The sequence below is a fragment of the Phasianus colchicus genome, chromosome 14, assembly GCF_987193195.1.
Source record: "Phasianus colchicus chromosome 14, bPhaCol1.hap1.1, whole genome shotgun sequence".
In the NCBI taxonomy this organism is placed as follows: domain Eukaryota; kingdom Metazoa; phylum Chordata; class Aves; order Galliformes; family Phasianidae; genus Phasianus; species Phasianus colchicus.
Window position 1 is genome coordinate 9,939,001 of NC_143449.1, and position 26,117 is coordinate 9,965,117.

Sequence of the window (26,117 nt, forward strand, 5' to 3'; positions counted from 1 at the left end):
GTGCTGAAGTTAAATGGATGAGATTGCACCCAGGCTGGTATGAATGCAGCTGTTCAGATTTATTTACTGTAGTCTGAAGAGAAAATTTCTGCATGGATAAGTTTTGCTAAGTATCATAAATACAGGTCAAAATACCTGTTAGCAATCCCATGATGGCTTTCTTAGATATGAAGCTGAGTTCTCAACTTTTAGTCTTAAATGGTTTAGCAGGCTTAAAAATGTAATGCCACAACTGCTATCATAACTAAAATAAGTTAATATTTTTAATATTAATAATTTTTCTGTTTTTATGACACCGATTACAAAATATAAACCTTATTTGGATGCGGTTTTGCTTGATAAGACTGCATGACTATAATTGACTTTTGTTTGATCCAGGGTTTTCTAAATTAAAATGAACAAAGAACATCAGATAAAAAGTAAATAGCACAAAAATGTATACTTCATAATCCTTTTTGAAATGCAAATATGTTACAACACATTCCATACATATTCTCAGGTTATGTTTGGTATTTATAAAGATTGCCTATCACAGCTTTGATTTAAAAGTTCACTACTCAAGAATAACCTCTGAGTCTTTGATTCCGTAATTAATCAATCGAATCCATGCATTAAGATGAAATCTTCCTTAAAAATTTAACAGTTCCAGCTGGTCTCTGAGAGAAAAAAAAAATGCTTTTGATTGTTATATCTGTAATGCAGATGCACAATACAGATTAGTAGAAAAAGGAAAAAAAAAAAGCCTGTTTGCCTTTCTTCTCCTTTCCCCTAAATATATCTTTTATATTTAAGACATACCTGAGGTAAAAGTAAATAAAATAGTTTGTGTTGTACCATGCTCCCATTCAAGTCAAACAACTTACTCTTGATCTCAAAAAGAGTACACTTCAATCTCTCCCTGCTGAAATATGTGGGAATATTACTTCAGTTTCAAAAGCATCCACAATGTGACCTGCAACTTTACTCTTGGAGTACATTCCTGTGCATGTTGGAAATAGCATCCAGCTGACAGCCAGCTTCTGTTGTATTGTATGTACTTCCCATGTTTTTGTCACAGAAGGTCTGAGCCACACAGGCACATTTGTAGTCTGAAGAGAGTTAAGTCAGGTCACTGTCTATTCTGCAGTTACCCACAGAAGATGTTTGATGTTCCTCTAGCTACCTCAGAAAGAATTCAGTGGGGAATTTATGTTGAAGGAAAAGGTTCTGTAGGAATGGGAAGCTGATGGTAGAGAGAAGAATAATCTCACCACGGGTATTTTATAGTATGAGCTATGCAGGGCATATTTCCAACATCAGAATTCATGGTAAAAGGAATAGTTCAAAACAGAAAGAAGATATCACATGGAAAATACTATTGATCCACCCATAGCTGTCCAGTAGTCTATTTTTAGACAGAATCACATCCAGAAGATCACTTACATAGCAGAACTATAACAAAAAAACAATTAAAGCCAAATACACAGGAAAAAGCAAGGGTATAATAAAAGAATAGCTGTTAGATTTTATTCAGAGCTTTTTATATCCAAATCCTTATTTACTCTTTATTTCCCCAGAAATGTCTCCCCACACTTTAGTTATTCTTATACTCTGAAGCTTCCAGCAAGGTTTCTGTTAATGTTAACGTAGCAATGCAACTAAGCCAGTGCCAGCCAAGTTTGCATGTTTGCATCTATTCGTGTGAACAAATTCATTTTTCTACTTGAATATGAAAAATGCATGCTCTCTGCCACTGAAATTGCACTTGCAACTTTTATCTGCATGTCATTCCTCTCTTTACAGATACCACCAAATGGTTTCTGCAATTCTGATGTATATAATATTCAGTTGTCCCTATCAAAAATATAAGCCTGTTATTCCCTCTGTAGTATGGGTTCTAGCTATGTGATACTCTGACTTCCCAGAAGTTTTGGTATGAAAATAAGAGTTCTACTTTTTACCCAGTGCCTTGCCCTCAAAATGTAATCTTTTGAAAGTTTTGGCAAATGGCAGAGCGCGCAAACAAGATATTTTAGCAGCTCAAAACAGTAGTTGATTCTCAGTAGGCAACTTCACATTGATTAGATGGCAGATTTTCTAGATTAACTCCTGACCACGAAAGCACTCTTGTTCTCCTTCATGCTGTTGGGAGATTTACTGATTTAATTGAATGAGTTTTTACTAGAGTTTGCTGTATGTTTGTCTCTTCCTTAAGTTGCTCACTTCAATCATTTTTGTCATCCTATGGGTTGTGATGATTTTTTTCCAGAGGTTATGAGTCAGAACAGGGATTTAAAAAAAAAAAATGCTTAACTAACTTAACTACTGTAGGTGTTCCAGTGCCAATACAGTCTCTATTTAAATGAAGTCCTAACATAAATAATATGACTTCAGTAGCTCATTGTAAATGTTCAGTATAGCCCAGGCTTATCTTAGACAGTGTCAATGTTATGAAACATGGGCAAAAGCACAGGTAATCAAATACTGATCATTTCTCAATGCTAATTTTTAAGGCTGACAGGTGCCTCAGTTCTTAATGAGCTGGAAGTAGTGAGATTAGAAACTATGAATTTCTCTTCTATGAATTGTATTCTTTTTTGAAGTCATGAACATTTTGCATCTTCCGTGATCTGCCACAGAGTATTTCAATGCTTAAATGTGTTTGGAAGAGGTAGGGTTCTTTATTTTAGTTTCATTTTTTCCTGTCCCTCTTTCTTAAATATTGCTTTGCATTTGCAATCATCTAATTCTATCCAGTCCTTTGGTAACAAAGGTAAGATTAAAGTGAGAGACTATATGCTGTACTTATAGCTTATTTTTTTGTAAAGTTGCTTTGAATTGCTGGGTAAATGCTGTCTGATTGTGGCACTTTATTTTTACTGTTCATCTGTTTATAGGCTCTTCCTATGAATATTTCAATTTCAGGTAAAGCCTTCAGTGTGCTTAAGTTTTTTCTTAGCATGGATACCTTTGCAGAACAGGCTGTGTCTTTCATGTACACTTCTTATATTCTGGTCATAAGATAACTGTATAATCCCTGTTATGTTTCCTGTTTTAAGAATTTTATGTTTAGCTTTCATGTCTTCTCCAAAGTCATTGTTTTTTTTTTTTTTTTTTTTTTTAATGCTTTTTTAAAAAATTTAACATGCTAGAATTTGTTTCTTGTTTTTTGAACAAAGCTGCAGCTTTCCAGGGGGTCTTCATTACTTCTCAGGTATTATGGTGATTAATAGTGCCGGACTCCTTGCCCCTTTCTGATTTTCTTCTAGTACTTTGTGTTCTGACCATTTTATATACATTCTTAAATAGCTTATCTGCAAACTACTACTAAAAAGAAATTCTCACTGCTGAGTGTGAATCCTGTAGTAACCACATTCACATTCCAAATATCTCACGTTTGTTCTTTGAGATGTTGTTTTGGTAGATACAGAAACTTAGCTTCTATCCTTATAGCCCTGTCTATCACTTGCTTTGTCACTTAGATTGGCATAAAAATGCATATTTCAAATCTTTAATTGACAAGAACATCAGGACTAACCTACATTAACATTCAAAATGTATCTGTATGGGAACTGCTGAGTCATGGCCTGAACCTCTGATCATCGGAGGCGAGCAATGAGTCAGCCATGGGAGCAGAGGTGAGGGCAATTCACCTGTGCTGCCGGAAGGGGTGGAGCCTGGCTGCACCTCTCCTGGACCCATTTAAGATCTGACTACCAGCAAGGAAGGATCTCTTCTGGAGATCCACTCTGCTGGAGTTTCATAAGCGAGCCCAGGATATGGGTAAGCGTCCTATCTATTCCTATCTATTCTCTTTTTGTTATTATAACTTGCTTTGCCTAACTCTCTTGTTTATTTCATAATTATAGCTTCTTAATATTCATTGATTATACAGCATCCAATTATTGTAACTTAAAATTAGGTGAGAAGCCCATTAGAACACACGAATGACCTGGAAAAAGTAGTATTTTATTAATTTGTTTGTGTAAAAGAGGAAGATTCACAGCAGCACTATGTAACTACCTATAATCACTGTTAAAATTCCTGTCAACCTTCCTGCACTTCACCTTAAGTAATTGTCAAAAAAGTAAAAGAGGGATAACTGCATCTGTTCTTTTTTTATGTCTGCAAATCATTGTAAATGCCATGTATTACTCTGTAAAGGTTATACTCCTATATCTTGCAGTTATGAAATTACTATTTTATTTGCATTTTCAATTTGGTGTACTAATCCTACTTTCATTTCAAACCTACCAGTAACAATTTCTTACTTTTCTGGTTGCAATGACCATATAATCGCCAGAATGTTATGTCTTCAAGTTACCCTTTACCTTAGTTTATTTTCCCACTCGTTTATTCAAAGACTTTCTGGTCTCATCATATACATCTCCTGTCTGCACTGCACTTTCCTCCATCCTCTTCTGGTTCCTCGTGATGCATTTAGAACAAGAAACATTTTAAAATAAAGGTAGTACAATTTTGAAGGAATGTTTTTTATTTCATCTTTTCTTGGACCTTATCCTTACAGAAGGCATTTATTCTTTCTGAAGTTGATATTTCAAATAATTATTATTTAAAGGGTCCAAGCAGGAAGAGGTTCAAAGGTTCGCCATGGGTGGTAGATACAAGACCAGTAATTACAAGCTAGTGAAAACACCAGTAGATATGATAAAAAATAAACTGAAAACAAAAGAGAACTGAAGGTGTTCAACCACCTCAATACTGGTATGCAGTGATACCTAAGTCTGGAGTTAAAAAAACAAAACAAACACAAGGCCTTGTAGGTGATTACCTTATAGCTTCTTCCAGGGAGAGAAATGCAGAGATGAGGAATCACTCTTAAGATTAACATCAGATCAATGTCTCTGTGATCTTTTATGGAGGCAGCTGGACTTATAATTTAAGAGAAAAGTCTGTATATGGTAGCTTGCAGCAAGACAAAAGATAGGTGAAAACTGAGCCTGTTAATGGATCACTGCTTAAAAATCATTTTCTCCTATCAAAACCCTCAGCTTCAGTGCAAACAAGCACTTTATCCATTGTTAAGCAACCATTAAAACATTGGTAAGTCATTAAATTATTATTCTCCCAAAGTCTAAAATATGGCATACCAGACACTATGAAGGAAATCAGCTCTGTCCCAGCTGAGACCAGGGCAATGATAAATTTTGTTTATTTTTTAACTTTGCTTTTATGGCAAAGAACTTTGATTTTATGGAAGAATTTGTTTATGGATCACTCTTGTCTGGGCTAGAAGATGGGGAGTACTAATACTTCATGAAGGAAAATAGAGATGCTTATAAATGACAGAAGAATGGGCTGGGCTACTGCAGAGTAACAATTATGACCATAAATTTAGACCTTTAAAAAGAATTATATTGGTTTGTACATGATATTCAAAGGAAGACTCCTAGAGGCATTTGTGCAGTTTGTGCCATTTTGCTGGACTCATAAGTGTATGTAGACTGAGGTCAGGAGATGGAAGACAATTCCTTCTTCCATGCTATAATATTAAACTCAGGAACTTGCTTTTGGATATTGAGTTTATCAACAAAGCTATTGCTGAGTGGTTTTAACAATTTGTTTGAAGTCATTCCTGACAGCAAGAAAATTGTAAACCATGGCAAAAAAAAAAGTCAAGGACAATGTCCCATGTATTTTTAAAGGTGTCAGCAAGTAACAGACTGCAACTTTTCTGAAGTTTGCTATATGTTACTGAGCAGTAAAATGTCTGTGAACTGATGGCAATGGTTTGCTGCGCTGTTGGTGAAAAAGGATTATGCAAGGTACTGACATCTTTAGTACAGCCACTGAAGATTTTTGGAAATATTACCTTGAAGAAGCTATTTTTCAATGACCATTAGTGCACTGAAAGCAGTTTGTGATTTGTTTTTTTTCTGGAAGTGAAGTATCTGGCATCCAGGATCACTCTTTGCTAAGAGGTACTTTCTCTCAGAGACAGTAGTAAGGATTTGGAGAACGTCCTGGAAGTTGTTGCCAAAACTGTAAATTGGACCATGGTCTGAGTGCTGAACTGCAGCCAATTCCAGGCACTCCTTGCTGAAGATTGGTCACAGCACTTAAAGTTGCTGCTATACAATGTCATGTGTCTTAGCAGGAACAGGAATTTGATGGGTTTGTAACATGGTTTGGTAAGACTTTTCTTTAAAATAAAGATAAATAATTATTAACTGGAAAAAAAAGGAAAGGTTTTGCCAGTCCTTCTTTTATGTTAATGATACTGTAATGTGTAAAGCTATCAGAAGTTTGATCTTTAGGAGAACATCCAGGAGGAAGTTTCAATAACATCATGCATTCCTTAGAACCTTTAAAGCTGATGACTATATAGCCTCTAATTTTGAATTTTGTTCTGGGAGATGTATCAAAAAGTGCTGGCAATAAGAAGACTGTCTAAAGAATTGATATATAGACTACATATTTTATGATTTTTCTCCCAGACTTAATTTTTCTCATATCAACATTTGTTTTGCATGAACTGAAAGAACTCATTTTTGAGGAAAAAAGAAAAGTCAAATTTCTGAATGGCAGAAAGCAATTTCCTACTCGAAATGTGCAACTAAGTATGAATTATTTTAAAAGATGAAGTCACACAGTTTTCAGTAAAAGAAAACTGTCTTTTGCTTCCTCTTTGGGCATTGTGAAGTGTTTGCTGGTTGTCAGGCTGCACTACTTGCTTTATTGTTGCTCTATATACATATGTGAACTGCTCTCCTCAATGTTTAACTCCATAAAACTCAGCTTTTAGAGGCGAGTCACTAATATGCAGGGAACTAGGTATGTCTATCAAAAAATCACAGCTATTTCAAACAATTATTGGTGAAGTGTGAGAAGGCTGGAAAGCAGTGGCTTCTGAATATGTCAGTGCTCTTTTAATAGTGTTATTCTCCAAACCAAAGAAAAACTAATTGTTTGTAAGGTCTACATTCATAGTGCTAACAGTTACTGGTTTAATCTGATCAGATTTCTTAATCACTTTTACAAATGACTGCTTTGTTTTGCCCTATGTACTGCCCAAAAATTTGATTTAAAAGAAGTCTTCAAGTTAGAGCCATCATATACATACTTTTGAAATGAAAAATGTTTTCAGGTGCAGCAAATCATGATGGAGTCATTCTATTCGGTTCTTAAGAACAAGGATGTATTAATATGGCTGAGAGTTGACTGCCATTTTTAATGATAATGTGCAACTATTGAAGAAATGTGCTTTGGAAGTTTACTAACTTGCTAATAATTTAATAATGGTATTGAAAACAAGAAAGATACCTAGATGAAGATGTAAATAGAATTTTCTCTTAAAGTACCAACAGTAAACACAAAACACTATTAAACTTCTTTTTTTGTCAGTATTGATAATTTTAATTCATCAAATACAAAAACCAATGGGAAGTGAGAATATAAATATTTGTCTATTGATTATTCAGTCTCAAAAGCTCTTGCCCAATGGCTATTTCTCAAAGAATATAGAAAATAAACGAAAGTATTAGCACAATTTAGAGAAAGTCAGTTTATATAAACAGTTTTGACAGTACTGACATCTTAAAAAAAGCAAACCACAAAACTGTTTTTAATGTGGAAGTTTTCCAACATCTCCCACTTATAAAGAAGAGGAGATTCACTCAGATTTGACAATTGCTAGGCTTCTTCTGATTTGTTTTTTCTGCTTTTATAAAACTGCTGAAGTCCTGATAAACAAACATACCTGTCCTTTCCGCTGTGCGATGTAAAATGTAATACATTTATATCATTTTTACCTGTGGTTAGTAAGCTAAACTGTATCCTGAACTTCCTGCAATGAAGCACATTGCTAATACTGATCTAATAAGGGGGTACCAGAGTTGGAAAAGCAGGACTCGTGGGTCTTCTCTAATATTAAGTTGTTATGAATATGGAATTTAACCTCTTAATTATTCCTCCAACTTGTCTTATCATTATAACTGTATCTTATGTTCTTAAATTTTAGTATGTATTTTGACATGCATAATATGATCGGGTATATTCCATGTAGGAGAGAGACTATTTTTAATTGTAGCTGCACTCCTTGTCCACTTTGGCTCTTTGCTCTGCATCAACCAAAGCTCCTCACAGCTTGGTTTTAGAGTCCTTCCCTTTCAAAGTGAACCATAACAAACGTGCTCAGCTGGAGCGATATGGCTGAATGTAAATGAACTGAAGTGACATCTGCACCTTTCATTCTGAGAAACTGCATCTCAAGTATTTCTGGTGCAGCATATGTGATGCACCAGGGATCAGCTACCCACCTCGCTGCCTGTCGGCTGTCAGCTATATAGCTTTGAGTTGGGTGCTGAGAATTAGCTTCTCTTCTCTTCTAGACTTCTCCTGGACAGACACATTTTCACTAAATTAGCTGTTGGTTTCAATTCTTATTTATCAACCTTTTATTTTAATATATTAATCATTAGAATGTATGGCAGATGATACCATTTTAGGATTATTTTATAACTAATTTGTAGTGGCACAGCTTTCAGTTTAACTGGTGTGCAACACTACTGCACTGTCACCATGTAGCACAAGAATACTATTGTTCTGGACTGTATTACGTGAAAAAAGACAGTTCAGAATGATCTGATTTCTCAGCCTCTTACATTCTACCATCTAATATAAAATGTCAGTTGTTAACGAGTTGTATATCTGAAGAATTATTTGCACATTGTAATACCATTAAATAGAATCATGGGAGAACTTTGAGTAAAGTTGTACAATGATGACAGCATATTTTAAGAACATTAAGGCAATTCTAAAAAAATATTTAGGTTGCAATCTACAGTGTAAAGACGTACGACCCTTTAAATATCATAGAGGAGATTAAGTATTATAAGTTACATTTATAGACAATAAATACAATCTCTGAAAGTGTAAATTGGACTTACAATTCCATAAAATCCCAGTTTTCTGAACTCACATCTTTGTGTCTAAGAAAAAGTTCTAATTTAAGTGTTTGCATAAAAGAATGGATGAAGAATCAAGCTATTATTTCCTTAGGCAACTTATTTATTGCCTAGGTAATACAAATTAGTTTACAATTTGATTAGCAGAAATGTAAGCAAGAAACCAAGAAGGAAAAGAAATTTATATTTATCATGCAAAACTACATTATGTCAAATTGCATTCGGCAAACAGGCTATTCTTCACACTGTGTCCTTGAAAATAAATGCCAGATATATCTGAAACATCTGAGCAAATCTGAAAGCTAATATGGACCTAATCCAAATACTACTGAAGCAAATGGAAAGATTCCCACTGACTCCAACGAGCTTTGGCTAAGCGCCAATGAAAATAGCATTCAACTAACCGAAGAGGGAAGCTGCTGAAATGTAAGAATTTTTTTCTTGTCATTTCCAAAGCTTTGTGGGAGAGACGTCAGCTGTCTGGATTCTTGCAAGAGAAAGCATATTTGTGGGATGTCTGTCTACTGCTGTTCCTATTATTTATATGCGCAGGGAAGTGACCATTTATAATGCACTTAGGTAGGCTGTAGCTATAATTTGCAGCTCATGAGGAATCAGTGGAATCTCAAGATTGATCTTTGGTGTAGTAGAAATTGATAGGGAAGTCAAAGTAACAGAACTACAGTTTTTGATAAATATCTGTGAATGAGCCCGCACTCCACAGGGCATATTTATTACATTTTTTAAAAGTTACTGCCACTAGATTATTAAGAGAATCTTTTTTCCAATACCATAAACTATCTATCTCTTATGTTAAAAATTTGATATCTAGAAAGTTTCCTTTTTTTAACTGTTATGTTTACGTGTCACTAAATGTCTCCTGTGACAGTGATTACCCCTGCAGGAACTCATCTTTATTGAGACAAACATGCACATGTTGATGGAGATGCTAGCTAGTGCCTAATCAAGTCTATTTTAGAAGTCAGGTGGGAACATTTCTAACTTTGTTACTAGTTACACTGACCTGACTAATTGGCTGAGTTGTTGACTTTATTTTAATGATAGTTTGCTTGAAAATGCCGTCTATTTGCTTGGTAATAGGATGTATTTGAAGTGGTAGTTGATTCAATATAGCTTTTAAATTAAATGCCTTTACTACACGTGGAAGGCTAAGTTTTAGTGAACAGTGCAATACTATTAAATATAAATTCTTCATTTAAACTGTAGTGTAAATTTTGCTTGTCAGTATGTTAAACAGAACCATATGAATAAGCCCTCATTTAACTTAGACTCGACAAAATACTGATCAAGTTTTATTCAGTTCTTGGATTTACTTTTTTTTTTGCAAAATTCTCACTTATGGACAACCATGATAATGAGACACATCAGAGTACAAATTGAATTCAGAACAGGCTGCATATAAAGCACTCTTGTACTATGGGGAGGGGGAGATGGAAAAAGGTTTCTTCAACCATAGTCAAGAGGATATAGTATAAACATGGTAGAAATAACAAAATTATTTAATGATAGCTTTTTAGAATTATCCTATTAAATTGTAGAAGAGTGGGTTACATTAGTTCCAGAATGCCTATTTGTCTCTTCTTCCTTTAAGAATACCTCTCACTGCATAAAGTGGAGGGTCTTTTTCCTATATTTATCAGTTAAGTGAACTGTAAATATTCTTACTAATGCGCAGCTACTTTGAAATCCACTGTTCTATATGCAAAGGAGCCTACACTGTTATGTTATGTTCCTTCCAGTTCAGTTGGAAAAGAAAATTACTCCCAAGTTCTGCCAACTGAGCAATCTCCAATCTCTTGCTGTGCAGAAAAAGCGAATCTGAATGCATTGCCAAGTACAGTAGCTTGTGGAATATCATTGTCTAATAAAGAAATGATAATTTAAGGTGGATTGGCTGTTTTGAAATTAGAAACATCTGTTTTGCTTACAAAATACTATGCAGGGTGAGAAAGGCAAACATTAAATAAAATATAAGTCTTTTTGTGCATTAAGACTGATGTACTGACAAATCTGAAATGCAGTCATCAGCAAGCAGAGTGCCTTCTGCATGGGGTTTGAGAAATCAGTAATCAGGGCCGGTGCTGATCAAGAATGCTGCTTGTGCTGCTCAGGGAGTAGTAAGTCCCCATGCTACCTGCAAATGTTATAAACAAGAACAGGTAAGTAATGATGAGAACAGAGGAAATCGGATGATTTTGTAAGCCTCATTCATTCAAACAAAATATACCACAAGAGAGCACAGGTTATATCCAAAGTTAAATCCAAACAGAGGATTCAAGTTAGACTTACAAATGATGAGAAGCGGTGATCCTGTGAAGGATGTAAGTTCAATATCACTTGACTCATAAGAAAGAGTTGTCTCTACAAAAGGACAGTACGTACAGTACAACAGGGGTCGGGCTTTCTGTATGTGAGATATTAGAGAAAAAGATGTTGGACTCCTGCCTCCAGTCTGACAAATAGTTCTGCTAAAAGATGATGCTGGAAAAGTCAAGAACCTCAGAATAGCAAAGCTAGAGAAAATGTGTGGGTGGGAGCTTTAGAAGGGCTCTAATTGCAAGAAAATCTGTATTTGGCCGCATGAAAAGAATAAAAGTAAGGTTATTTAGCACAGTTGAAAATAAAGTTGAAAAAAAAAAAAGTAATAATTATGCTCTTCTGTGTCTCTGAAATAAGTGGTTGATTCCAGAAAGACAACATTCAGACAAAAAATTGTCTTTTATTTGGCCATATATGTATCAAAGTCTAAAGGTTCATAATTAGCAGGAAGCTAAGGTAGGTGTTCTGAAAATACCTTTTCTCTTAATTCACGGACTAGTAAGGAAATTGTGGTTACCAAGTGACTTACTATTTCTTTATTCATCAATAAATCAGAGAAAGGATATTATGAAGCCAGTTATGTTGTGGGTCTATGTAAATGAATTTGTTCAAAGTACTCAGAGTTATCGCTTAAGGTTTTTTGCAGGATCAGGCTGGCCTCATTTACAGCAGTTTAAAAACTGAGTTCCAGTTTTTGTACTCAGAATCATAAGCACCAGGGATCTACCTTCTGCTTATCAAATTAATTACCTACAATGACAACTTTCAATTTAAAATTGAAGTTCCTTGAATTATGATATATCAGTCCTCTTCAGTTTTTGACTATTTCTGGAAATATGTCTTCTCGAAAATTTCTAAATACAAAGCAATAAACAAAGACTTCTCAAATCAAACCCACTACTGGTTCAGTATCTTTCACAGAATTATCAGTGTGTTGAAGTAGTGGGTAGCAAACTCCCTTTAGGCTGGCTAACAAAGTTATCTGACTTATGAATGGCAGCTGCAATATACAAGGACTGGAGAGTCAAAAACATCTTTTTGTGTTTGCAAAAATGCTTGTCCTACTTAAATATCTGCATATGTATCTGTAAGGGTCACTCTAATGATCACAGGGTAAAAACTGAAAACTTTTGATGTTTTGCAACTTTGGTTAATGTGAAGGAGATGATGATGTCTCTAGGGGAGGAGGAAATGTATAATTTTTTGCATTCCAGTTCCTCAAAATCCTGTCTTCTCTAAAATGGGGAAAAACAAACAAACAAACAACAACAACAACAAAAAAAACCAGAACAAGTTTAGGTATATGCTTCATTTAAAAATGTTTTTATCTAGATAATGTTTGATAAATCTTAGATTAGGCATTTTTATTTCTAAAATCCAAACCATATTTTGAGCACTTACATAATGACATGATATGCAGCGTTAGGTCTATCCTGAATGATGCATCCCTTAGAAACCTCATTACTCTTCCTGATTTGAACCGTTAAATTGCTGTTCCAGCCTACAGCAAATCTCTCTTTGGCTGTAACTTTTAGTTGTTATGTAAGGGTTTAAGAAGTGAAGTCCTATTTGTTAGTTAAGTCCCATTTTTTACAAGTATATTTGTTACCTTTTCCTGCAAACTATTTTTCTGTGGCAGGATTTTTTATTACACCTGAATCTTAGTAAACATTGCAATTGCTCATTTCCTTTTTAAAGCATTTTTTGTTCTTAATATTCTACAGGAACAGTAGACAACAGTGTATACTCCCATAGAGATATGCATTACAAGCAATAATATTAGTTAATACTATGCTTTAGTTCAGTATTTAATAGCTCGTGCAACAGTGGTTGCTCAGAAATCATGATATATATTTAGAATTCAAACCTGGACTTTATCTTTAATGTTACCCTCAAGCTTACGCTCACCTTTATGTTATTACAGTTTGCCATTTTTAATAACTCACTGCATTCTGCTGACTGATTTCTCAATATCATAGTTGTTTTAGATTTATATGAAGGCTTTCTGGAAAAGTCATGTAACAGAAAGAGAATTCCAACCTTTCACCTGTACTTTTACCAACTACTTGCATATTTGTGATTAAGATTTTTGCTGTGCTCTAGAGAAACCACTGGTAACAGTTGCTTAGTTGTACAAGCATGAAGAATAATATGCTGATAAAGCTGCATGTCCCCTTGATCTTTCTGCATAGTTCTATCCTTATGCTTCTGTGCTGATTGAGAGCATAGTTTAATACTCAAGATACAAAGCTGGCTATTCTCTGCGTGTTTAATTTATGAACAATATACTTTGATCTAATTCAGTATTACAGACCGAGCTACCTAGCTTTTGATTAAGATACACAGCTTATTAGTACCATTTTGCAAATAAGCAAGTTTAATTAACAATCAAGGTGTGCACATCAGTAAATCTTCTATTTGGTATGTTAATGTTCCTTATAAATACATTCCTTTTTAAAATTCACTTTTGATACTCAATATTTGTTTAGAGATTATCTGTTTGGAGTGATTACACTTAAAGACAGGCAATGAAATTTAAGAATATGTATTACCCTCATCCTAGGTTTGAAAAAGCCAGCCAAAATGTTGCTAAACAGTTTGCCGTTTGCTTACAGTCATGTACAAACTGGTCTTTATTAAAAACAAATCTAGACCAGGAAAGATTCACATTACTAACTAGTTTTTTTTTCTAGTAATGGAAGTAGATATTCCCTCAACCAAACTCAGGCTTTATTGACTTCTTTGAACTAGTGAGAAGACTACATTTTGACTGCTTATGGTCAGTTTAAAGTATGAAACTTGTATTTCATGGTTTTGATCTAATTTCTCTTAATTAACTGCAGTCCAGCATAACTTTTCTAATAATCACTTCCTAATTCTTTGTTCTAAAAGTTCTTGTTCCATGATTTTTTTTTGTCAGCTAAGATTCACATGTGAAAAATGAAACAATGTTAGAAGAATTGAATGTATGTACTATAACATTCTTTGATAAGTGAGGTATATAAGCCAACACTAAAAAACAAAACAAACAAAACAAAAAAACAAAAAAACAAACCTTCCAGCTTAATTGAACCCTTTGCCCAATTGTTTCAGTATCTGAGTTGTCTCCAGATCAGAAATGAACCAGCTATAATTCATCTCTTGTTGCTAACAATCGTATAACCCAAAGCAGAGTGTTTTGTTTCCTTCTTTCTTTCTTTCTTTCTTTTTTTTTTTTTTTTTGTAGAAATTGAATACATTGCTGACTTAAGAGACACGGATGTGTGTTTCTTTATGTATTTTAGCAAAGCTATAAACTCTTAGAAGCACCTGAGATTGACTACAACTACAATCTAACCAATACAGTGCAGAACTATTTACAGACTTATTAGTTAAAAACTCACATAAGATACGTATCTTGGTTTAGATATTCTGAAGACAGAGATATCAGCATGTCCTCCATAGCAAGATTTTACTGTTTACAGCAGTCTGATCCTTAGGGTGATAGAAAGACAGCAAATAGTATTCAATTGAGAACAAGTTAATAAATTTGTCATAAAGCTTCTTTGAACTGCTTCTTGAAAATGGCCTTCCTCTTTTTCTGCAGTCCTTATAATCATTTTGAGTGCACGATAGAATTTTGACGTGTATTATGGTCATTGTCAACATATTCCTTCTCCCTTGGAAGTGCACCTCCAACTTCAAAAAATAATTATGGGTAAAGAAGCTAGATCAAGTAGCCCTTGTTGTGATTTCAAGTTACATCTTGCCATCTTCCATGTTGTTTAAAAACCCCACGTAGAGTCTGTGTGACAGAGAGAATGCTAATATGCTAAAGTTCCTTTGCATCTCTTAAGAGTTATTCTGCATACTCTGTCATTGCTAAGACAAATGTACCATAAACTATCAGAGAAAAATAGCTTCTTGAGATATCAAAACCAAAGGATATTCTAGGGCATTCAAACTACTTGTCACAAGAAGAAATAATTTCTGTAGCAAACTTAAAGCTAAGTATAGCCATATAAGCAAGCATAGGGTTTAAATGGGCAGATGTTTACTGACACGGCAATTTGAAGCTGACATAGGCAGAAGACATGAGACATCACTTTCCTCAAATTATTTAAGTACGTTTGTCATTCTTGTGTTTGATTTATCACCAGCAGATTTGCAATTACCACACTCTACTTAAGACATTGTAGTCAACTCTGTTGTCTAAAAATATGTCAAATTTTATGTCAAATGTGAAGATTGAAATTGTCACTTGAGCAATTGAAAAGTGCCTCTGCTAATTTAAAGTAAAAGAAATATGAGTTTACTTCACTCAGATCTAAGGAAGAAGGTGATTTGATTCATATGACAAGTTTTTGAATTTGTATTAATACTTAATTAAAAAATATACCTACAATGAAAAAAATCACAGGTCAAAGAATAGGCAGTTAAGATGACAGATAGTTCATCACATGCCTTTCACTTTCTGATGTAAAAGACTGAAAGTCAATCCCATTCCTAGAGCAGCTAACAGGACTAGGCCAAGCCTGGATCCTTGACTGTTATCCATTTCAAGAGGTCCATTGATTTCTGATCATAGATAAGTTACTATCCTGATCAGAACTAATTGGAAAAGTTTGAGTTTTAGTCACTAAGTAAAAACATAGAGACATTACTATTATACTACTAGGCTTTATTCAGTAGGCATATTCAGAGAGGTCAAGAATTCAGGGTATATTTAAAATCTCTTGCTGTCAAGGAATGCTTTTTTCTGTTACTTCTGAAGGGGCTTGAATCAGGTTCTGAGCTCAGTGTGAAATGGAAGTTTCATTTTCTGTACAGTTTCGTGCATGGACATAACTAGATGGAAGTTGAGTTTGAACCAGGAACTAGAGATGGTTTGTGGAAAGGACTTCCATTGCTTGGAGTTATGCAGAGAGACTTGCAATTGCAAGACATCATGAAGCCAGGTTTCTGTGCATCCAGATCACAAGATTAAATAGGCAGTAAAATAACTTGCCCTTTTATATTAATAACAGGCCACTCTTTCTACAAATATCTTTAATAAGCATTTTAAAGAAGTTAATCGTGTTCTTGTAGCCAGTATGGTAGACATGTTTCTAGTTTCGTAGTAAGAAAAACAAAATCATAACACTAACAAAATTATCAAGGAACAAAGTGTAAGCTACTCTGAATTTGCCTATATCCATGTAATTGAATACTTTTGATGTTCCTTTCATTTGAATTTCTCTGCGTATTACAGGACAGTAGGTACCCAAATGTATGCAATAAAAGTTCATATTAAGATACTGCCTGAAGGGATTTGTACTTTATCTAAAAAAAATTTTCTTTACATACAAATTTCAAATATCAAAGGATTAAGCAAATCCATTATAAAAGAGAAACTTCATTCTGTGTGTTGAAACTTCTCTTTCTATTTTTTGAGAAGGTATCAAATATGTGTTTTGCTGGAGTATGGCTGCTGATTGCATAATCCCTGCCACTTTGGAAGAGCTGAAAGGGAAATTAATAACACAATCACAACAAAATAGAAAAGGCAGACTGGAAGGAACATCCATTGACTGGCACTTGCAACAAATTCATGGCAAGTGCTTCTGCTCTACTGCTACCAAACTAAATATGAAAATAGGAGGATTAGAAAGCCTAGCCTTGGATAAGAATCCTGATAGTATAAACATCTGACATCAAAACCCTATTAGAGGTGGAATAGACAAGTTTTGTCAGCTTACTTGTGATACAGGGAAGGTAGAGAAGGATGCTCAGCCTGGAATTGTCAGTTATATTTCATGCATAGATCTTTGAGACATCACTGACAGTTCTGAAATGTGCAGCAACAGCAAAAAAAGGCAACAAAATGTTCATTCAGATATCCGAATTAAATTAGGCTTTGTAGATAGAATTCATGTTCATGTTTACTTGTGTGTTTTCTAAACATAAAACTCACTGAATTTGAAATAAGTAAAATAAGTAAAGCATCACCCAACTGAAGATCTTTCCATTTAAATAGAATTTGGTGCCGGAACAGATCCTCTTAATAAAACATTAACTACAAAATAATTTTAACTCTTTTGTTCTTAGCTAAGAATTCCCAAGATGAAATGCTACAGCGAGGCCAGCTGAACTGTCCTTGTCTACAATAAGGCAAGGACAGTTAATTTGCTGTGACTAATTGGGAAACATACTGCCTATTAATATGCAAAAAGAAAGTGCAAGCTGTGGTTATGCCAGCCAATGGAACCATGTAATAGATTGATGTTCAAGGTACTATGCTCTACTTCTAAAATATTTTGTAAGCTTTATTCTATTAAAAAGAGGGTAGCCATTGAACTGAGGATGAGAAAAGGCCAGAATTACCTGCATTCAAGTGGAAAAGATCAACTGAGAAAGAACTTAACTGATTATGTACTCAAGCAGCCCAGTGCTAAATCAAATGGAAGTATTGCTGTGTATCCAGATAGCCTAGTGAAGATCACTGTCTTTAACCAAATGGTGTAGTTATATTGTGCTCTTTCATAGATATTCTTTGTAAGCAACTATAGATGGTAGTCAGGAGATTTTAATAAACTCTACCAGAGAGTTAGAGGAGACCTGGTTCCTGTGTCTCAATGATGTTTCCTTTCCCTGAATCTAGGAGCCCACTGTCAGAATTTGGGAGCAGTATCTGGGATTTTAGCCACTGGTCCTACCAATACTCACCTAATTCTGCTATGGAGGTTATTTTTTGAATGGATTAGTTCTTGTTCTGAAGTAAAATGAGTTCTTGCAGCTTCTGCCAGGGACGTTGCAACTGCTTAGCTGTCTAAAGACTGTCCTTGTCACAAAGAAAGGAGTAGGGAATATGAAGTCCTATTTAATCTTCAAACTAATTCCAGGAAATTTCTTGCAAGTGTTTCTGCTGAAGTAGTTTTTACCATCTGATCCACCTTCTGCCTACGAGCTGTTTTCTCCAGTGACAGGTGGTGGTATGTTTTAGTAGATAAAGGTTGTGCCATTTGATGAGGCTTCTGTCAATATAGAGCTTATTCCTAACAAACAGTGCTTCCCATTTATGTTTGCTCCCAACTTGGGCTAGTTCCCTGCAGTGCTTATGGTTTGTGTCTGCATCTGCTCTTTTCTGCACAGATACTTCCATTGCAACGATAATTTCGTTGGATAGTTATTGATAAAATGGGTTCTTAAAGTGAGTGTTCCCACTTAGGAACTTCCTTCTCCCATGTTATGCTATCTCCACTAGAAGCTGTTTGTGTTTTGGATCAAGAGAGAAATATATACTGCTGCTTTTTTTTTTTTTTTTCTTTTCAGGTACTTGTCAACATTACTGGCAACTCTAGAAATTTCCCTCTCTCTTCTTCTATCAGTACTTCTGAGTAACAGTTCACTTCAGATTTCTCAGCTATTCTCATTCTCCACTGTCTAATAACTATCTTGTTCAGATAAAGGAGGAAAGAAGATACTCTAGATTCACTGACATTGCTGAATATTTTTCTGTAGCTGCATTTTCAGTATGAACAGAGAAGTAGCAACAGAGTGATATAACTACACTGTACTGTAAGAGCATGATTTTTTTTTTTTAAATTTGATGCCACATCCCTGTTCCCACCACCGCACATGTCCACACAACCTCACTATTTTCTAGTTTCATCTCTGCCATCAGTAGACAGTGCCTTCTTACTCATTCAGATAACTGTGCAAGAGATCTTACTGAAGGAGTTCAGCTTATACAAAATAATTTCTGCTTAGTTTCTAATGCTTGAGCTAACTTTACGCCTAAGAAAACTTGTAATTTTCCTTGTTTTGATCAGTGTGTGTATTCTGAACCAATCCTTGCTAAAGCACCCTTTGCTGAATAGCCTGTGAGTTGGAAATTATTTCACTTTGAAAAACATCCAGTATATTATTAAAATCATTTCCTTTGTCATATCCCTACTCTGTTACTCGCTGTTCTCTTCATAGAGGCTAATTAAACGTTATGCTGCTAATCAGTGTTGATAGATACAAAGTACTGTAATGTCTTCTGGCTTTATGGATTATGCTAATGGCCATCTGCCTATTATTGATAATTTGTTCTTCACTTACTGGAGGGGGAGGAAGAAGCTGTTTGGCTAACTATAAAGGGGAGCTATTTGGTTTATGATGCATTCAGCTGTATCACCAGTTGTCTTTAGCTATTAAAGTTACTACAACTGCAAAGAATACAATTTCATCAAGGTCTGAGTTTTGCGTGGTAATTGCATATGAAATGTGTAGCTTCAGACATCCAGAACACATCACGAGTGATAAGAGCTTGATGACAATGATCTTATTAAGCACTCAATGTGTTAAACCAAAGGTAGATAGATACATGATTAAATTTCATACTGAGGTTGCCTAAAATGTTATTAACGGTGAAGAGTAAAAGACCGTGAAAACAGTCTAACTAAATTCTATAATACAGAAATCTGTTTGTATAGGAAGGGACTCCCTCCCATTGTATTCCACTGGTAGCAGGAAAACAGCAATTATAAAAATTTGGATGCTCTGCTCAAGAAGGTAATAGGCAAACGTTATCAGGTACTATGGTAGTATCAGATTTTTTGTTATTGGGTAACAATCCTTTAACAGCCTATTAAATTTTGCATAGCTTTCTTGGATTGTACTGAAGACTGCAGTTTCACTTAACAAGTCTAACTGTCTTGCTGCTCAACCAGAACAGACAGCTCTGAGACAGAAATTGAGAACAGATGAATGCCAGATGTTGTCAGCTCTGGAGTTAGCTGAAAAATGCCAACAATTATTTCAAAAAATGAATTTGGAGTTCAGTTTTCTGCAACTCTTTTTTCTTGCTTCCTGATGAGGTACTGCAGTATGAGGAAAAGGTGAAATTTGAAATTTTGATACATGTTGTTAAGAGTTTTGAATAAAAGGAAACAGAATTTTTCATTAAAACTTTTCCTAACACTGTTTGAGAATGCTCTGAAAGCTTGAAAATAAAGGGAAGGTTTTTAATTACATTAACCACTTTACGTATTTTCCTTTTCTTTATCAAGGAAGCTTTTGTACGGATGAATCTTAATCTTCCAATACCTTAAAGTTATACTAATCTGGGAATATTCAATACTGAGAGGGAAATCTTCCTAAATCAACTTGAAAATTCACTGAAGGAGACCTAGGATTGTTCTATGGTAATGTACGGCCTGACTCACAGACCAGTTATTTTTGACAAAGAAAGTGTTCTGTAGTGACCATTGCATATTCTCTAGCTATTGTTTCTCATTAGACTACTTTACTGGAATGTTTATGAACGGAAGATACCAGAATGAGCTTAATTTTCCTTTGAGGTAACTAAAACTTCACAAAACCAAGATCTTGTACCATAATGTCTGTTAGTCAAAAGCGATTTGAAGGTTCTCTCTGAGGAAATTCTGAGTTTTGTAAATGCTTTAAAGTGCCATTGAAATGCTGCATCAGTAGGCTGGAACAATGAGCAATGTAGTTACCTCTGAATACAATTATTGTAATATGCACCAGCAAAATCTGAATGTCTAGATTTGTCCCTAAATGAAACTATTCCTATCAATCTCTATAAAACTGGCTCACTTTTATTTCATGCAACAGCAATGCAGACTTCCTGTATGTTTTGTACAAGCTTACATTTTTCTTAATTCTGACCACATCATTCTGCAGATATTTTTTGTGGTTTGTCTGAGTTCTGATGACACTAACAGAGTGTCATGCCCTGACGAGCCACATCTAGGGCTTGATAGGCTTCTAAACTTCTCCACTCTTCTCAACACCACCCTCATGTATGTGTCCAGGATCATTAATAAGCTCAGCCTTGGGTCTTTTCATCCCTTGACGCCCCATAATTTAAGGAAGAGCTGAACCTTGCTGATCCCTGTTGCAGAACAGGGTGGAAGGAAAAATTGTTCTTTAACAACTTATTTCTCATTCCTAGTATGTTCATATTCTCATTTCTCTGTTTTGTAGGATAGATCTACGAAGTTGCTACTTCACAGTATACTTGTCTTCTCTTCTAGTATTTGTCTTGTAGGTATCTTAGATTCCCTGGGTATTTGATGTTGGAATAGTGTCTTTTACAGTTATACCTCATATTTGTCTACCACTGATAAATACAAAAAAAAGACAGTGATCAGGAATCCCCATGACTGATAACAGGTTTACACCTAACAACACTCCCATTTGCTTCCCTCAGGCTCATTCTTCGATCTAGCATGTTGTTAGCTCTTCCATAGAAGGGAAAAAATTTCTTTAGGCTAGTGTATGAAGGTACATGCTTAAAGGTTGCTCTGAAAACATTATCTGCTTCTGGAAGTGGAAAAAAGAATTATTTTTGTTGTTTCTGAGTAATAGATTGCTTTGGAAGGAACTAGGGTGAGATTTTTGCCTTTTGGGAACTTGTTTGAAGCAATCCTTCTGCTTATGGATTTTATTAAAGTTGATACTTTCTATAGATGACCTGCTTCAGTTTGTGTAATGTGTTGGTAGTGTTGTAAAAGAGTCGCTGTGACTCAGTTGTAGTGTCAATTTTTTTTCTTGCCTGCAAGTGTTTTGCACCCATTAATACTTGGTTGCAAAACTGTGCAAATAGTCTTTGGCAAAATTTTCATCTAAGATAGGCATGGGTTTGTTTATGTTCTTTAAATTAGAAGAAAGTTGAAACTTATTTTGGTAGTATTCATATTCTTATGAAAGTACTGGACAGATCAGTGAGCAGCTGCTGAAATTCTTTGTTTTCATGGGGGAAATAATAAAGATGCAGATGAATATTTTTAGTGGCTTATGACTGAAATGGGCTGCATCTGTCTTCTATAGCAGTTTGAAGAGTTTAGGTGAAAAGACTGGAAAGTTTGCAGTCCCTTGTGCAAATGAGCATCCTAGGGGATTGGCTAAGATAGTCAAGAGAAAGTCAATGCATGAGCTAAAATTCACAAGAGAATAGATGTGAAAGCATTGTAGAAGTCAAATTGATCTCGATGTGCTTTTTATATATCTTTTGTTATTAAATGATCCATTTCTTTGGGTACTCCTGATGAATGATAAATTTTGAGTAATTGACTTGACTGTGCTGGGAATTATTTTTATGAAATGGATCCTTGAAAGGACCTTGCAATTTATCAAAGAAAAAATGATTTCTTAGTTGACCAACTGGCACTGGAATTTAAACACAATTGAACAAAATGAAGCAAATTCTTTTTTGTGTGTTTTGTTTTTAGCAGTGTGTTGGAATGCCAGTCTTATGACTTGTGTTTAGTGGAGAAGTTGTTGGCTCCTAAGTGAGACAGAGGTACATTGCAGAAGTATGTCTTCAGTGCAGCTTTGCTACTGGTTAAACAATATAGGACTGGCTAAACCTAGCAAGGAAAAAAAATGCATCCACACTACACATACAGGGATGCTGCTATCACACCACACCTCTGTGCTGGCCAGCACTGTCTCTGTGAGAAATGGAACACCTCTTTGGAAACATATCCCTATGATTCATACCTATATATTTCAGCTGTAATTTTCCCTCACAGTGATCTTTAAAATAACTTGACCGTCCGTGCAGGGGATGACAGCAGGAAATGTCACAGAAGACCAAAACACAAATGCAGTCCCACGTGGCAGTCTGTGTTAGCACTGGGGTCTGCATTCTTACCACTGCTTGTAACGTAACCAGACTGTCAGGCTACTGTGGATTTAAGAATCCTCTCTCAGTGTTGTAAAATGTAATACTGATATTCTCTCTTTCCGTGTTTTCTGCTTCAGTGTAGGGCTTTTCATCTGTCTGGCTTTGTTATTGACCAGTAGGTACTGAGTGAGCAACTTGTGAGCGAAGCACTGGCTACTGCTAGGAGTTTCTCGTATTTAATTGTGTTTCTCCCACAGAGGAGAAGATCTGCAGAAACTGTAAGCAGTTTGGTGTTGAGGGTGCTGAACAAGAAAACAAGATACTTTTTGGTCAAAGTCAGAGAGTGTGTCCATACCATAAGTAGATTACAGGACCACAAAAGAGTAAATTTAATTATGTTAATTATAGGTTACCGCTAAGGAGTAAGCCTACTCTGTACTTGACTATGCCTTCCTCTTAACCAAGGGTTAGGGAAATTCTGTAAACCCTGGGCATGTTTGACTTAAAAATAACAAGATGAATCTAAGTGAAGTTTCCTGTGAAGACAAGGCTGAGTTGCCATAGCTTTTCAGCAATGAAACCTATTGATCCTAGTAGGATACAGCACTTTCCTACTGTCAGCATAACAGTTCACAATTTCCTGGATTCTTCTGAAACAGAATACAGAAGTAAATCATACAGTGAGAATTTACACTACAAAGACACAGTACTTTAGCAGGAAAGACAGCTCACTTGGTGATCAAGAGAGACAAACTGCTGTGCTAAATAGCATCTACCAGGAAGGAAATAAATGATCTAAATACGGTATGATGGTAGACATACCGGTCTCCCAAAGGTACAAAAAATTCCCAGTGGACAGCTAAATGCATGCCCCTTTTTTTCCAACACAGTTTTCTTCATTTTAGCAAGATTTTCAAATATTAGATGACATTAGAAATATTAGATAATCTTTTTCCTTTTGATCACTTTCTGTGGCATTATCCCAAGCACGATCTGACTTTGACATAGTATGAAGTTAGCATAAGATTTACTGAGCTACCATGGTCATAATGAAATTTCTAGCCATCTCCTTCATCTTTAATCATGCTGCTTATCCAGAGGAGGCTGTGGTTATGCCTGCAGTGCAAGCAAAATCCATGCAGAGGATTCAAAGAGCAGTGCATTGAGTAAGTCATTCAGGTGCTAGAGGGCATGTGGAAAGACACTCAGCAGACAGGAGAAGCATGTAGTTGCAAAGCCCCCTTCAACGCAGAGCAAGAATCTAAAAGAAGTTCAGTGCCTTTTTTGTTCTGATATTAATAGAAATGGAGGTTAATGAGCCCGAGGCAGAGCAAAGCCAGGTACGCAGCTTCCTGAAATTTAGGGGATTGTGGGGATGACTGAACAATTTTGTTCTAAGACAATAAATGATCAAGCTGTACTGATGAAACTGGTCACAGAGAATATATCTTAGCTATTATGCTGTGGGGAATGAAGCCACCTGACAGATGACTAGTGGACACAGAATCATGAAAAGTGTTTAATAATGCAGTGATTTCTTCGAGCTTCAATTAAAAGTAGCTGTGGTTTGGGCTTGCTTTATTTAGCAAAATACTTCAAAGTTCATTAGCAGGATGTTTTGTTTTTTTTTTTTTTTTTTAGCAGAAGAGCATATCCTGGTCAATACTAATCTATAGACAAAATGCTTTTTATTGTACTGCTGTTACTGACTGGAAGTTTTGCATCTGAAAGCTCTCATGAAAAATTATGTCGCTTTTGATTCTTTTGAAGGTACTCTATGTTTGGGAAACTGTATCACTTCTCATATATATATATTCTTTTTTAAAGAGAAGATGTGTTAAGAGATTTGAACACAAACTCAAAATACAATGATGTCATTGTTGTCTTCATTTTCAAATCTACAGAGAGGAGAGATTAATGCAGTAAGTCTGCCTGACCTACAATGACTTCCCCCCCTTAAAACCTTAAACTCTGCTTTGCCCAAGATAGCTACATAAATCTTTGGTCAGAGAAGTGAAAAATAACCTATTCAGGCTAAAACTGCAGGGGGCATGTTAGGCAGACTGAATATAATTAGCAAAAATGGGATTTGGCTAGGATACTGGAGTTAATTAAAAAATATTACAGGATCTTAAATGACCAGAAGTAGTCAAGGTCCTGGCAGATGTCACACTTGAATGATGGCAGGTTAGTTAGACTACTGATCTCTTGGTCTGTGTTGGGACATGGGCAAAGAAACAAGTCAGAGCAGGGAGGGCAGAATCTTGCCTGATTTATGTAGGAAGTGTGGTGTGTGTGAGTTTATGTGAGTGTGATGAGGAGTAGTTTTTAGACCATTCTTAGAAGTATGGTGTTGCAAGCTGAAGTGGCTTGCGGTCATTACATTGATCCCAGTCCCTCCAGATTAAGACTCAGAAAGGAGTTAAGTTTTTGATTGAGAAAGAGCATGCCTTCATTTATTAAAAGCTGGGAAAGCAAGAGAAGAAAAGTAAAGAGAGGAAAAAGGAAAGAAAAGCAAGTCATCACTGTAGCTCCCATGAAGTCTTCTATGTCTGTTCTCCTCCACACGGAGTGGTTGAGGATATGGGGGTGTGTGTGCTACTTGTGACATTGACAATGCCTTTTATGCCATTTGGTGGTCCCTTTTAGCTGTTACCAGGTAGAGAGTGTCCAATATCACCAGCTGTGTGCATGCCATACTGGCTATGCTTCTCTCTTCTGTATAGTGGTCATGGTTGGGGAAGAGGGACCTGAGTTGGTGAAGAAACACAGAAGTTCTAGAGCTATTGTATTTCACTCTTTATTCTCTCAAAATTCCAATCTAGATAAATGAAGTAAAAAAACTATACAACTGCAATTGCTTGTTCTGCAAGCCAAATATTTTACAATCAGTTGATCGTATTATAAATTATAGAATATGGACCATAGGTTATTGAAGATCTTTTTGTCATCTTTTTGCATATAGTTGATTCATGGCTCTGCCTTAGTGTAGGGACTGAGGCACAAGTTGAATGCCTTACTGCTTTTTCTTTGAGCGTGGATAACAGGCTTGCTTGTTTGTTTGAACAAGCTCAAAGGGATCTACTTTCCTCCTTCTGATCATCAGTAGAATTTGTCAAATTAACCAGAAAATCTTTAATATTCTATGTAGTTTCTATGATGCTTTACTGGGAATGCTTAAAACAAGGTAAACCATTATGCTTTTTTGGTGAGTTCTTTCATATTCAAGACAAGGAATGGCATTCTTAACTTTGATATTCCTCCTGTGGGTT

General features: G+C 35.5%; 1 long non-coding RNA gene across 1 annotated transcript in view; it reads left to right on the forward strand.

Annotated features, from left to right (window-relative positions):
• Window positions 1-26,117, forward strand: part of LOC149916007 (uncharacterized) — a 202,101-nt gene that overhangs the window by 49,847 nt on the left and 126,137 nt on the right. The window lies entirely within an intron of this gene.